Below are 16,812 nucleotides of genomic sequence, written 5' to 3'. Positions count from 1 at the left end.
CAGATTATAAGGCTAAAAATTAATAACTGAAGAACTGGACTCTACATTTTTATTTTGATACAAAGAGTTATAGTTTAGTAATGATTTCTAATGAAATAAAAAAACAGAGTTTCTGACAGTTGAGAAGGGCTTAGAAATGGTTTCTAGTTACAGATATTGTTGTCATAAATAAATGCGACATTATAGAGACTTATTGCTAGTTTCTTAAACTAGCTTATTAAATAGTCTTAATTACAGCCTGTAAACAAGGACCAAAACGGTAGTGGGAGTGATAGCAATAGGAGTGTAGACCCTATGATATATCAAATGGCTTCTAAACAGAAGTGGTGCTTTTAAAGCTGTGGTGAGATGACCTGATGTTATAAGTATATGCAGATTTTTGTAATCCTTGGAATTCCTGTTCTACTTCAGAAAGAATTGTAATTGAACATGTCTAAGAGAAAAAAATTCCCATATTTAGCATTTAGAATTGAAGATAGAGAGATGAGGAGAAATATAAACATATCATACAATTCAGGAAGAAATAAGACAAGAATGAAAGTTAATTCTTTACTTTGAACACAGAAGTAATAGAGATTGAGCACAGGACCAATGATGTACAAAGGTTACATTGTGTTATATTTTGAAACAAGTAAGAGAGACCCTCAAAATTGTTCAGTAGCCTAGAATATAGTAACATACAAGTGTATGTGTATATGAATTTACATGCAACTTTTAAGGTGATTATTTATTTTACATGTATGGATGTTTTGTCTGATTGTATGTCCAACCACATGAGTGCTCATATCCATGAAGCCAGAAGAGTCTTCAGACCTTAAGTTAAGGATGTTTGTGAATCACCATTTGAGCACCCAGAAGAGCTGTCAGTGCTCTAAATCACAGAACCAATAGTCAAAGACCCCTCACAGTAGCTGAAGATGACAGAGTCAAATAGTGAAAGGCATAAAACTCACTTGAGTAAGGTACATATTTTATAAAACACCCTTTTTCATTAATGAATATGTAAAATCATACAATGAACTTATAATATCTTGACCTATGACATAATAAAGTATTTAATGGCCCTCATACTATTTTTCATGTACTTGAAGATTCCAAAGCATTATATTTCATTTCTTTGATATATTATTTTTATATTATAATTAATAGGGACTATTAGAAAGTTTTGTGATTGGGAATAAGAACAAGACTGAGAAATGTCCAGAGACCAATTGACACTACATATTTGTACAATACACATTCTCAGACTTAGAGTTATAATTTTATATTCTACTCATTTTCAATTTGATTGTTGCAACACCAACAAACGTTTATTTGGGATTCAAGAGTTAAATAGGCACACTTGATTTTTTACTCTATTTCCTAATGCAGATCCTACTTAATGACAATAATGAAGTGAAACTACTTATAGTTGTCAGAAATTGGGATTAAGCAAAGATCATGACTTCATGTTTAATTGAAAAAGGGGTCGGGGGTTCAGTCAGAGAAATATCTGTGGAACCAAGGCTGTGTGGAAAAAGCAGCTTGTTTGCTCATGTGTGTATGATCCCAGTTGAGTTTAACCCTTTGGTGCCAGTGTTTTCAGAACAACTCATTTCCAGTGCAAATAAACTCAAATATAAGCTATCAGTGAAATGCAAAAGTATTTCATTAGATTAGAATTTTTATCTTCCTTCTTGCTGAAGTGACAAGTCTGTGATATGTATTAAAGGAAATGAAAATCCCTCCACAGAAGCCAGCCAAAAAGACTCTGCTTTCAAGTGTACTCATTGGGATCCAATTTCTATTATGTTTCTGCTCTAACATTAAATTTGTGCTTCATCTTATTAAGTTCATTTACATCAGAGTGAAAGTCAGTGTAATAATAGAATAAATTATTTTGAAATTAATGTTAAAATACTAAAGACTCCAAGGCAGCTTTGATGATTAAAGTTGATTATAATGGCTAAATGTTGAAAATAAAATATATTCTCCAATTATTTCTCTGAATATTACAGCTCATGATACATTTCAACTTCTTTTGTTATTCCTTGCATTCAAAAAGGCATCAATGAATATATATATATATATATATATATATATATATATACACACACACACACACACACACACATATCAAAATTAAAGTAGGACAATCGAAAATATAGTAGCACTAAAATGTAAATAATATGGAAAGCTAAATAATATAGAAAATCAGAAATCAATGCTCTGCTTCTATTTCTGTTAAGATGTATTGAAGATGGGCCATGGCTGCCATGAATACAAAAAGGCAGGGTGCTCTCAGTCTTTCTCTGTCTCTCTGTTCATCCAGACCCAATCTTACAATCTCTTCTTTAGTATTTCACCAAAACAACAGCTGCAGTCTTCTCCCCTTTCCCGCCCACATCTCCTATGGATCCCCAGACTATTCCCTCCTTTCCCCTCTGGCTGTGACTCTAGTTCCAACAGGCACCTCACATAACACAAAAGCCATCCTACCTAGGGCAATAAGAAGACTGAAGGCAGATTTACAAGGAAGCACATTTACAACTCTCCTAAGGAGGACTCAAGTTACCCTGTCCTATTCCCAGAACTGTAGCTAAAAATCTGGTGTGAGCTTCCTTTCTGCTCTGATCCATCCCCAGTGGATCACAAAGACCTTCTCCTTCAACCTTCCTTCCTCCAACTCAACTACTCAGCTTCCAATAACAGAAAGCATTTCCTGTGAACATACATGCCAAACAGTCTAGGAAAACAGGCAACAGGCAGCCACCACAACTCTGAGAATCCAGAAAGGAAAGAGAAAACAAGGACAAAACAATAATCAGCCAATAAAGACAAAGCCAAAAACCAGCATCTAGAACTTTCATCATTCCAAACCCAGGTGCCAAAACATCAGCATAAAAACAGAATCAATAGTACCCCTGGCAACAATGGCAACTAAAAGAACTCAGCTATCCTACATCAGCAGGCTGTGGATATATTCACATAGCTGAAGTCTAAGAAAAAGACCTTAAAACAACCCTTATAATATGAGAGAGATACTTAAAGAAGAAATGAATAAATCCATTAAGGAAGTCCAAGAAAATGTAAACAGTGTAAGAAAATAAATAAAACTACCCAAGACCTAAAATTGGAAACACGGGCAACAAAGAAAACACAAACTGATGGAATTCTGGGTATGAAGAATTTAGGAACTCAAAGAGGCACTACTGAGGCAAACTTCACAAACAATAAACAAGACGTGGAAGGGAGAATCTCAGTTCCTGAAAGTATGATAGTAGAAATGGATACAGTGGTCAAATAAAGTATAACATCTTAAAAAACTCCTAATACTAATCATCCAGAAAATCCAGCACATTGTGAAAGGACCAAACTTAAAATAATAGGTATAAAGGAAGGAGAAGAAACCTAATCAAAGGGCCAGAAAAATGTCTTCAACAAAATAATGGAAGAAAAATTTCCTAACCTAAAGAAGATACCTATAAAGTTTCAGGAAGCACACAGAGCACCAAATAGATTGGACCAGAAAAGAAAGTCCCCTCGCTCCAGAATAATCAAAACACTAAATATACAAAAAAAAGAAAGATTGTTAAAAGTTGCAAGGGGAGAAAAGTAAGTAACATATAATGACTGAACAGTAAAAAGTATACCTGACTTCTCAATAGAGACTCTAAAAGCCAGAAGAGCCTGGAAAGATAGACTATATACTGGAAAGATAGACTATGTACTAAGGAACCACAGATGAGAGCCCAAATTACTATAACCAGCAAAACTTCAAATCACCATATAGGGAGAAAACAAAATATGCCATGATAAAATAAAATTTAAAACAAATCTATCTATAAAGCCAGCCCTATAGAATGGGCTAGAATGAAAACTCCAACTTAAGGAGGTGAAATTATGCACAGGAAACATAGGAAGCAAATAATTTTACAGCAACCAAAGCAAAAGAAATGAAGCACACACATGCAAACTCACATACAAACACACACACTCATGCACACACACAAACATACGTAAACTACCACCATCACTACCAAGAACAACAAAATAGAATAAATGAATAATCATTAGTTTTGGACCCTCTTAATATTAATGCTCCCAAAGACACAGGCTAACATACTGGATATAAAAACAGGATCCACTCTTCTGCTTTACCCATAAACACACCTCAACCAAAAAGATAGATATTACTTTAGGGTGAAGTGACTGAAAATATTTTCTCAAGCAAATATACAGCAAGCTGGTATAGCCAGTTTAATGTGTAATAAAACAGACTTCAAACTGAAAACTAATCAAAGTGATAGGGATGAAAACTGCATCCTTATCAAAGGAAAAAATCCACTAAAATGACATTTCAATTTATGATATTTATGCCCCAGAGACCAAAGTACACAGGTTTGTAAAAGAATCAATGCTATGGGTTAAATCACATATTGACCCTCATACACAGGTAATGGGGAACTTTAGTACCACTCTCACCAATGGACAGGCCATCCACACAAAATCTAAACAAACAAAAAAAATACTGGAACTAACAGATATTATAAACAAAATGGGCCTAACAAGTGTTTATGGAAGATTTTAACAAAACACAAAAGAATATAAGTTCTAGTCTGCACTTCATGCAATTTTTCTCCAAAATTAATCACATACTTTGGGACAAAGCAAGTCTGAATAAAAAGAAAATATTGAACTAACCCCTGATTAAATCTGGGTTTCAACAACAACAGAAACTATAAAACACCTAAAACTCAGGGAAACTGAACAACTCTCTAATCTATGATCACTGTGTCAGACAGAAATAAAGAAATTAAAGGCTTTTTAGAATTCAAGAAAATGAATATACAGCATAACTAAATGTATGGAACACAGGAAAACTGGTATTAAGAGGAAAGCATTGCACTAAGTGCCTACATACAAAACTTTGAATGATCTCAGACTAGTAGTTTAACAAGACCCCTGAAAGCTCTAGAACAACAAAAAGTATTCATATATAAGAGAAGTGGATTGGAAGCTGAAATGAATCCAATTAATCTTGGTTGCCAGAGGTCTCTAAATTCTTCCCAAGGCAAAATACAACCTCAATAAACTTAAAAACAAAACAAAATAAAAGAGAAGTGGAGGGCAAAAATGATCAAATTGAGACCGAAATCAATAAAACAAAGAGAACAAAGCAAAGAGTCAATGAAATGGTTGTGTTTTTGAGAAAAGCAACAAGACAGACAAATCCTTATACAAACTATCTAAAAGACCCAGAAAGAGTATCCAAATTAATAAAATCAGAAATAAAAAAGAAGACATAACCACAAATACCAAGAAAATCCAAAAAATCACAACATCCTTTAAAAACATATGTACCACCAAATTGGAAAACCTAAAGGAAATAGAGAATTTCTCCATATGTAAAACTTAACAAAGTTAAATGAAAACCAGATAAACAATTTGAATAAATTAATATACCCCAGTGAAATAGAAGCCATCAATAAAAGTCTCCTAATCAAAAGAGAACAGAGCTCTTTAATCCGTAATTCTACTAGATATTCAAAGAGAAGATAATGCTTTCTTCTTTAAGTAAAATCTCTTTAAGTAATCAACAAAATAGAGACAGACAAAACATAGCCAAGTTCATTTCATGAGACCACAATTATCCAGACACCTAAACTACATAAAGCCTCTACAAAGAAAGAGAATTATAGCACAATTTTCCTCATGAACACACACACGCGCGCACACACACACACACACACACACACACACACACAGATATATATATCTCCAACAAAATATTTGGAACCTAAATCCAATCCAAGAACACATCAAAAAGGCCATGTACCACTATCCAGTAGGCTTTATCCCAGAAAAGCAAGGATGATTCAATACATAGAAATCTGTAAATGTAATCTACCATGTAAATAAATTGAAACAAACAAGCAAAAAAGGACCAAAAAGAAAGAAGCAAACAAAAGCAGAATTAGAGGTAGAAAAAGTCTTTTAAAAAAATCCAACAATGCTTCAGAAAAAATGTCCTGGAGATATAAGAGACATGGAAACATAGTAAAGCACACCTATAGCAAATATCAAATTAAATGAAGAGAAATTCAAAACAATGCCACTAAGATCAGCAACAAGGAAAGGTTGTCCATCTTTCCATATATATTATATTGTACTGGTCTAGGGCAATATGAAAACTAAAGGAGATCAAGGGGATACAACTGGAAAAGAAAGAAGTCATAAGATCGTTATTGTAGATGATATGATAGTGTAGGTAAATGATTCTAAAAATCCCACCAGGAAACTTCTGTACATGATAAACACTTTTAGTAAAGTAGCTATACAAAAAATTAGCTAAAACATCAGTAGTCTTTCTATATACTAATTACAAACAGACTGAGAAAGAAATATGGGAAATAATACCTTTAACAATAGCCTTGGTTAATATAAAGTATCTTGGGATAATTTTAAGCAGTGAAGTGAAAGTCTGTACTATAAAAAACTTCAAGTCTCTGAAAAAAAATTTAAGAATATATCAAAAGATGAAATGGTTTCCCATGCTCATAGATTGTAGTATAAACACAATAAAAATGTCTATACCACCAAAAGCAATATACAGATTCAATGCATTCTCCATCAAAATTCAAACACAATTCTTTATAGCCCTTAAAAGGACAATACTCAATTTCATATGAAAAACAAAAGTCAATCTGAACTAAAAGCCAATACAATTCTGAACAATAAAAGAAATGGGAGATGTATCACCCACCATCCCTGATTTCAAGTTATTCTACAGAGCTATAGTAATAAATACAGCACAGCATTGGCATAAAGAAATTGATCAGTAGAATGGACTGATTAAACACACATGAATCCCCACAACTATGAAGACCTGAACTTTTTTTTTAAATCCTTTTAGGATTTATTTATTTTATGTATGTGAGTACACACACACACACACACACACACACACACACACACACACACATGAGAGAGAGAGAGAGAAAGAGAGAGAGAGAGAGAAAGAGAGAAAGAGAAGCATCTTTAAAAAATGGTTACCATCAAATTAGATATCTGAATGTAGAAGAGTGCAAATAGATCCATATTTACCACCCTTCACAAAACTCAAGTCCAAGTGGACCAAAGAGTTCAATATAAAATTAGATACACTGAGTCTGATTAAGAAGAAATTGGAGAATAGCTTTGAATACACTGGCACAAGAAACAACATTCTGAATAGAACATCGATTATACAGGCACTAAGATCAGCAACTAATAAATGGGATCTCATGAAATTAAAGAAACATATGACAAAGGAGAGTGTAAATAGGACAAAAAAAACCAGTCAGCCTACACAAATTCTATACCCAGTTGAAGTATAATATCCAAAATATATATATATATATATAGGACTCAAAAAACTAAGTATTAAAAAAATTCCAGAGTAGGGATGAGAAATTGTAGTCCAGTGTAAAATAATATTAACAAGCAAACAAACAAAGAGATGGATGGATGGATAAATAGATAGACAGACAGATCAAATGGGGGGACATATCTAAACAGAGAATTCTTAACAGATGAATCGCATAAACCTAAGAATCATTTAAAGAAATGTTCAACACCCTTAGCCATTAGGGAAATGCAAATCAAAACTACTATGAGATTACTTTTACATCAGTCAGAATAACTATGATCAATAATGTAAGTGAAAGGGCATGCTGGTGAGATGTAGAGCAAAGGGAACACTATTCTATTGCTGGTGGGAGTAAAATTTCAGCCACTATGGAAAGCAATATGGCTATTCCTCAGAAAAATGGGAATCAATCTACCTCAAAACTCAGTTGTATCACTCTTGGGCATATATCCAAAGAATGTTTCATCCTACTACAAGTGTACTTGCACAAATATATTCATTTTGGCTTTATTCATAACAGCCAAAAACTATGAATAATCTATATTTCCATTAACAGGAGAATGAAAAAAGAAAGGGTGGAACATTTACATGATGGTGTATTACTCAGTTGTTAAAAAAAAAGATGTCATAACATTTGCACACAAATGCGTGAAATGACAAAATATTATCCTGAGTGAAATAAATCAGATCTGGAAAGGTAAATATGGTAAACGTCTGCTTATAAGGGGGTATTTGTAGCAAGGGCCTTCTGTTAGTGAATAAAGATTTCAGGGGACCAATCATTGGGTGAGGCATAGGCAGGACGTCGAGGTTGTGGGGGAGAGAAGGAGAGAAGAGAGTACGGAGCGGAGGAGGAGGACGATGGAGGAAGAGAAGGATGACCCAGATCCATGTGGCTTTAAATAGCCACGGGTAGCTATGAAAATCTTATAAGGGATGGATCATTACAGGACAATTTGTTTTATCTAGGTGGGCAGTTTGTATCAATATCAATTGGCTCTGAGTTTATTGTGTGGAATGTTTGGTGGGGTGAGAATTTACGGATATAAATCTGATTGATAAATTACAAGCCTGAAGAGTTTTGATTTTACTGGGTTACTGGGAAATGTGACAACTAACCGGGAAAGTGGCAGTCATTATATGCGGCTGGCATGGCAATGACCTACCATGGGAACTTAGTGAGTAAAGTAGAAAGATTTCAGAACCACCAGGTTGGAGTAGACAGTTGTAGTGTGGGAAGATGATGCATTTTTTTTATTATTTATCACTACAGGTATTAGGCATTAACTAAATGATAACTAAGTTGCAATCTATAGACCAGAAAAAGTTGGTCTACAGAGGTGCAAAGAGAAAGGGTGTAGCAGGGATACAGCGATCTCACAGAAAGTGGCAGATATAACAGGTTTTATGGGTAGACCACAAAAGCAGGAATGAGGGCAAGTGAATCAGGTTGTGGAGAGATGTCTGGAATTTGAGGTGGGGTATTTCAAAGGTGCTGTGGAAACCTAATGCAATGGATACTTCCTGGAATCTGTGAAGGTGACCCTAATGAAGGCTCCTAGTAATGGGAGATACAGAGACTCAACCTCCTATCTCTTTTAGCCAGGGTGGGGAGTTGGTCACATTTAGTATGAGTGATTCTAGTAATGGGACTTGGTTGGTTACATTTGTTATGAGTGTTGGCAAAGGCTTGTCCCATGGAAATCTCCTAACAACCGAAGCTGTTGCTAAGACAAAGAGTTGCTCTCTGCAAACTGACAGCAGGGTACCATTGCTCAGACCAACACCCACACAACTCATTGAACATGAATTCCAGATGCTGTCTATATGGAACTGTCACTCATACATTCCAGTCTCTTTGATTCAGAAAGGTACTTTGTAAATCTTGGGAAAAAAATGTGGGCACCAAACCAGCCACTAAGTATTTGACCTAAAATATGTTCTGCCTACAAAATATGCTAGGGCAATGGTGTCACAGAACTTGACACCATTGTGGCAAGTAGCCAGCCAAAACCTGAATTGATCTGAGGCCTACTCCATGAGGAAGAATTAATACCTGACAATGCTTAGGTAACCAAGAACCAAAGACTAAACAGTCCAGGGACCTCAGATAAAATCAACACTACTGGTCTTAAACAAGCAAGTGAACAAACAAAATAATCCCTTATAACAGTTTGCTCTGTGAATAAATTAGTGACTTTTCCATTTATAATTGAAGAGAATTCCTCAGGAAGTCAGAGGGAACAGAAGCAGACACCCATAGTCAGACCCAAGTCTTTTATCTTGTCATGATTGTTTATTTCTCAGAACCCTTTTCTAGTGAAAGAAAGAAAGAGAATAGAGCCAGAGGTCAAGGTGGAAAGAGAAGAACTGGGAAGAGTAGATGGAGGGGAATATATAATCAGAATATATTATACAGGAGAGGAATCTATCTTCAAAAAAAAGATATATTATATGGAGAGTGAGTCTAAATTAGAGGTTTCTGTTAAGTCCTTCCCCTCTGAGCTCAGAAAATCATGCCTAAGATGAAACAGAAATATTAAAGAGCCCGAGGAGATAGAAAATACCAGGAACCAGGAGAACATATCCCATTGAATCAATTAGGCAAGGTACATACGAGCTCACATACACTGAAGCAGCAAGCACGAGTCTTGCATAGTCGGCACAAGGTCCTCTGAATAGTTATTATAGTACGATAACTTAGTGTTGTACTGCAGCCTAGTGTTTTTATGGAACTTCTGAAAGTGAGAAGTGACTTCTGTGTCTGTCCTTAGAACTTGTTTTTTCCTGTTAGACTGCCATGTCCAATTCAGTACGATAGCTTGTTCCTTTATCGTTTTTTTTATCTTGTCGTGTTTGTTTGTTATTTCTCAGAACCCTTTTCTTTTCTAGTGAAAGAGAGAAAGGGAAAAGAACCAGAGGGCAGGGGAGAAAGGGAGGACCTGGCAAGAGTAGATGGAGGAGAATATATAATCAGGATATAATGTACAGGAGAGGAATCTATCTTCAAAAAAGATATATTGAAGAATCAATATATAAATAAGAAAGCAGTAAAAATAATCCACTCTAGGATAATTTTATAGAGATATCTAAATATATCCATTCATAGGTTTGGAATTCTTGAAATATCATCTCAATTGTGGGGGCCATGATGTATGATAGGGAAGGTGTATGTGGGCTGGATAGAAGACTCAGTGGTTAACAGCACTTTTTTTGCAGAGGAGCCAAGTTGGGTCATCAGTACTCACATGGTCCCTCAAATCATTCATAACTTCTGGGGTATAAGTCATTCTTTTTCTTTCCTCTGTAGAAACAAGACCCTTAAATAAAGCACATCTATAGATGCTGGCAAACACTTATAAACACAAAATAAAAATAAACAAATCTTTATAAAAACAGACAGCAAACATTCCACTCATCTTTGATTTGCTTACTACAGAGAATAAAAGTTTGTATTTTAAAACATCAGTATAGAATGTAAGAGAGTGTGACTATTGTACTTGTTTTCACATGCATTCTCCTTTCTCTGAAAGCAAATGAAACAAACCAATAACCTTTCAATTTTAAATCAGTCACCAGGGTCCTCAATATTGGATGTTGTAATAAGAGTATTTATCAAGCATTCTTATATGTAATGGAATCCGATGCTGAAAAAGGAAGCCAACAAATTAACACTGATTCTCTATTCATTTACACATAGAGCAAGCACCTTGCTATTTTGCAAACAGTGTGTGGTATTCTGGAAGTAGAGTAATGAGTGAGACTGTACTCTGTCTCATTTGATCAAACAGACTCAGAAAGAACTACTGATAATACCATCGGCCAAGTCCTGCATAGATGCAGAAGGGATGTCATGACACAGTTCCCAATCCTGTAGCAAAGCTTTCAGGGTATGTGCCCACATGAGTGTTGACAGCATAAGGCTGGTTTGTATAATAATGTATATATTTCACTTTATGGTCCTTCTCTGGGAAATATTCTTCCTACCAAGTGTCGTGGTTTGCCCTGGAGTTATCTATATTTTGATGCTAATTCCACTGCCTCAAGGACAGCTGCTAGTCCTGTACTCAGGAATCAGGTGATTTCACCAGAACCTTCTCCCAATTGAATTTGTAAAATACAGGTGAGGCAGGTTCAGGATAGAAGGAGGCTTGTCATTGGAGGAGAAGGAAGGATGGGCGAAAGAGAAATATGAAGGAAGAGGAGGAGACTGGAACGGAAAGGAGGAGACAGGAGGGAGAAGGAGAGATGGCGTGGCAGAATTATGGAGGCTGACGTTAAGATTCTACTCTGTGTATTTACAGGTTGTTATTAATATTCTTAAGGCATGGATGGTACTGGTCTTTGTACGTTTAAGTGGGCAATTATATCTTACCAATTGGGTCAAAGATTATTGTGTTGTGTGTTCTTTTATGTGTAGATTTAAGTAATGTAATGGAGCGTGGGGTGACTGATCTGGGCTGCCGCAGAGTTGGGATGTGTTTCCACCAAGATATCTAGCAGATATCTTGGGGCACTGAAGTGCAGACCAAGTGGGGTAAAAGACAGCATTACTCTTTTTATTTTTATATTTTTACAACAACAACCAAGTTATTGGAAAATGCTCTCCTTGCCAAAGTTAATGACTCCATGACAGACACAACATGAAGACCAGGAGAAGAGGAATGTGGCTAATGTTTATCAGCAAGGTGGTGAACACTGCCACCTTCTGAACAGCTCTTAAGGCTGTAGGAAAGAACTCTGAAGATACCAGTTCAAGAATATATAAACAGGATTTCTCAACTATACCAAATATAAAGATGCAACATAAAGGAACTGTATGAGAGACCTCATGAACCCAAAGGAAGAGAGACAGATGCACTAATGAGTAGGTGAAAGGGAAAAGAATAGTTTAAAAAAAACATAAAAAAAAAAACAAGGCTCATGGTTCAGAAGGAACATCAGAAAGTGAGGGAGTAGTAATCTCTGAACAGGAAACCCCTTCCCCCAAGCTCAACTCATTGTTTGTGCTTACAAAGAAGACAGATTTTAGAGTTCAAGGAAAGTCTGGTACAGAGTCAATTTAGATCCAGGTGTGGTGGAAATGGTGATCTCAGTATGGGATACCACACAGCTAGTTTATTGTCTGTGTTTACAAAGGCAAGCAGATCTCTGTATTCATTTGCTATGTTTAAAAAAAAAAGAAAGAAAGAACTGAGCCAAGATTTGATTTTCTAGCTAAGACATTTCTTGAGATGAGTTCAGTAGACAGTGAAGCAACATACAGTGTAAAGGTGGTGAGTATGGAGGATTGTTTAGAGAGCAAGAGGAAGGCACATACATGGTACTGGGATAGATTGGCTCAAATAGAGGCATGCAGTTTTGCTTCAATACCCGTTCACAAATGCTTTTGCCTAGAAAAGAGCATTAATACTAGAGTTGGATCTAAGAAATGACAATCCACTCTGTGGAAATGACAAGGAATCAAGGATTCTTCTCTCCTTCTAGAGGAATGATGTAATTTGGCCAGACTTAGATTTGTAAGACCCTGGAGTGATGATAAAAAAAGAAATGAAGTGAAAGACCCCCGGAGCAGGGAGACCCTCACTTAAGTCTTGGGATGATGCGACCCCCCAAGAACTCACGTGAGACCGTCCTTGCTGTAACAAACATGAGGTTTATTGATAGGAACCAGTGCACTGGGGTGGAGACTCGTATCCCATGCAGGGGCAGTGGAGTTCGACCCCAAAAGGCTGGGAGAAAGGGTATTTAAAGAGAGAAACCACAACCCAAGGGGGCAGGGATGGCGTCATTGGAAAGTGTCGAAAATACTAATGAAAAACCACAAGGAGGAGCTTCCTGCTTCTCAAGATTATTCTCTAAGATTTTAATCTAACTTTATGGTCAGCTAGTACAGGTAGAGGGCAGGGTCTGGAATTTGAGGTATTTGGGGCTTTTTTAAACTTCTGACTTCTTAGCTGCATTTTTATTCTTTCAGAAGGATAAGACAGACCACATGAGCTTGAGTGGGATTGAGCAGGATTTTTTTATCCACTTGAATTTTAAAATTTTAACCATGGGATCCTTTACAAATGTCACTAAGTCAGTCTTTCCAGTCTCAAAACCGTGTAAACTTTTCTTTGTAGATGAACGACATGCATCCTTCTCCATCATCAATTCCTCCTTAACATCCATCCATCCTCCAGTGAACTTAGCACACTGGCTCTGCAAATTAGTGCGGGATCAGATAGGTCTTCTAGACCAATCAGATGAGTGTAAAAAGAGGATAGTGGGAGAAAGGAAGGTCTGGAGACAAGGGAAGCTGCCTGGATTAATGAGGTAAGAAAGAAACAGAGAGAGCCAAGGATTTAATGGGAGCTAATGGATCCTGGACTTTTCCTGCTTGGAGCAACACTTTATTTTTTTACCGAGTGACAGACAGTCCGGATTACTCACCCTGTTAGCAGGCACCCTGCAGCTCTGGGGAGTTTAATCTTCACAAGACAATTACTATTAATGCACATCTATCTGGCTGGAAATCACCGTCTGTCCTCTCCTAGAGTGACTTCAGCAGCATGGGTGGGAATTGTGTCGACACATGGTAGTTTATTTGTGTGGAAAATACTTTACTGGAGCTGACAGAGCAAGTTTGGTGTAGAGGTTTTCTATTCAGGCTGCTTTGCTCTGAGAAAGCATGTGTAAATCAGTTAATAGCCTCCGAGTTTCTTGCAGAAATGGAAAATGCACTGAGAATGGAATTGTTCACAGGGAAAAGGAGGAGTCAAATGTATTCTGAACTGTAAACACCTGCTCTGTGTGATTCTATTTAACTTCCTGATAACAAAGCACAGTATACAAAAAAAAGTTTCCTATACCCTATACTGCACTGTACTGTCAAACAATTTGAAATGTCTATCTCCCTGGACCCCAGAGAATTCTGACTAGCATTTCCTCTGATCAGATCCATAGGCATTTTATGTGTGTGCATACACTCTGCACACCTCTCCAGGGTTTCCTCTGCCCCTGTTGAACCTCAATATCATCTTGATAATGATGTAATAAACTCCTAGGCATAATCTATGGCAGTCTCATTTCAAGCCAGAGCTCTGGACTCCTGTTCACACACCTTTCTTGTCTACATTCTAGTCCAGCAAAGAATCTGTCTGGCAGGATACGACGTTATAAAACTGGTAGGCTCCTCTCTTATTTCTATCTACTAAAACTTGATTTTTATGATATTGTACCTCAGATAGACTATGTCAGACATTCTGCTACTAGTGAGACTTGAGATATGACATTGATCTGAAGTACACTTGGTTTTCAGGGACATCTTCAAAAATGTAGTCTATACTTATAAATTTGAGCAAAAGGAAAAGCCCCGAAACTCAAAGCCATAATATACTTTACAACTGAATCAATGTAACATTGCCTGTTACTCCTTAATAAGACCTGCAAATGTTCACTAAGCTACAAGGTGCTACCCCTGCCTGTTATCTGATCATCTGTCTGGTTGCCTATGATGTCTATGGCCTCTTGAGGCTTCCTTTTGCCTCATTTCATCTGTTATACTTTCCCTTGCTTTGACTTTTGCTTTCCTTACCAGGATGTCATTTTAAGCACTATCAAGGGTTTCCTATAAACAGAGGCTTGATTCCTGTGGGCTCCTTCACTTCATACACTTTGATAAAGTGGATATTGTCACAGTCCAGCGCTGTTCTGGAGAAACCAATCTGAATGTAGCTGTAGAGATACATCCAGCCTTGTCTGGACAGATAGGGTCATCTTCAGTTCCAGAATTTCAGTTAGCTTGTGGCTTTCCATTTTAGTGATAAAATGAGCCAAAACACTGCTAAGTAGAAGACTTCGAGCTACACAGCCCTCCCTCTATCACGCTGAGCTGTTCACAAGAGCTTGTCCTGACAACTCTTGAACAAGCAGTGTTCCTTCAAGAATCAGGAATCAAGCAAGAGGAATGCCAGTGGCCCTATTTGGAACAACAGAATTCTAAGGCCTAATACAGGAGACTTAGTTTAGTGAGACACTAATTTCTTAGGAAAAGTGCAAGAGAAATAACAAACAAATCATTTTCCTAGAAACAAGCTATTCTGATATATGTATCAACACTTCTCCCTTCCTGACTATATAGGACTGCTTAGCCTGGAGCTCCTGATATAAACAAGGGTAGATCTGAAGTCAAAGGATTCCACAACTACTATAAAATATCACAAATAGATTTTAATTTAATTTTGACAAATTTCATCATGTTATGATATGTGTGTTTACACTTACCTGCATACATATTTGTGTATCAAATCAGTGTATGTAATCTATAAAAATACCATGTGTGAAATATCTTTGGGCTAATATATAGTAACTTGACTTTAGTTTATCGAAGTAATTTTGGTCCCAGGGCAAAGAGAAAAATTTACCAACAAAACTAGTCAGGTTGTTAAATAAAATTCTGCATACTTTCTCCAAGGGGTCATGAGTCTATGCTTTCTAATATTTTTAACAAAATACATAAAATGAAATAGACTGGAAGTAAACAGAGTAACCGGCACATAAGTTATGCTTGAGCTCAAACTCTGGCTCTCACATTACTATCCATGAAGTTTTAACCTGAAGCTCAAATCGCCAATAATAAACTGGTGATTTACTACCACTATTATAAAGTTTTTATTAGCATAGATTATAAAATCATAAAGAAATGTTGTCTAGTAAAGACCACTGCTACTCTTAACTGTACAACAGTCACATTTTACAATAAATTCTTTGTTTTTACTAAATGTATTTCCAAATATATTAATGTCCAACTTATTCATGTATCAGGTTTAGATGATCATAATAGGTTGTTTGACAGAAAAAGTCCTGTTATCTTATTTAGGAAGATATAGAGACAGAAAAATGAGAGGCGGGTTCTATTTTGGTACATGCCCTCTAATTACAATTAAAATGTCAAAAAGTATTGCAAAGAGTTCATATGTTAACTTTAAAAGCAGATTACGGGACCTGGAGAGACTGTTAAAAGTACTTAATGATCCTGCAGAGGCCTCAGGCTCAATTTCGAGCAGCCATACTGTAGTTTAAATGGTTTATGATTCTAGTTTCAGGGAACCTAATACCACTTTCTGAACTTGGCAAGTATGAAGCATAAATATGGTTCTCATACTTGCAAGTAAAGCACATATTTACATTAAAGTAAAATAAATAATAAACTAAAACACATTCTGATTGTAAGAAAGGTTATTTGCTCATGATTGTGTTGGATGGCCACAATTACAAATAGGTATTCACTTAACACACATAGTGTTAAATTCTAATTTGTGAAATAAATCCAAATTACATAAGTAAACAGATATGTAAACGTATACTCCCTCTTGATACAGATGAACGTGGTTTTCTACATCATTTCATAAAATTGAGGGTGTGTATTCTCATTGGGA

The 16,812-nt window shown here is 36.2% G+C and overlaps 1 protein-coding gene across 50 annotated transcripts in view; it reads right to left on the bottom strand.

Annotated features, from left to right (window-relative positions):
* The window catches only part of LOC102556133 (uncharacterized), a 194,309-nt gene that overhangs the window by 52,211 nt on the left and 125,286 nt on the right, over nucleotides 1-16,812 (bottom strand). The gene's annotated exons all lie outside the window — the stretch shown is intronic.

Source organism: Rattus norvegicus, chromosome 16, assembly GCF_021556685.1.
Source record: "Rattus norvegicus strain SHRSP/BbbUtx chromosome 16, alternate assembly SHRSP_T2T, whole genome shotgun sequence".
NCBI lineage: Eukaryota > Metazoa > Chordata > Mammalia > Rodentia > Muridae > Rattus > Rattus norvegicus.
This window is presented reverse-complemented; position numbering and strand designations above follow the sequence as displayed.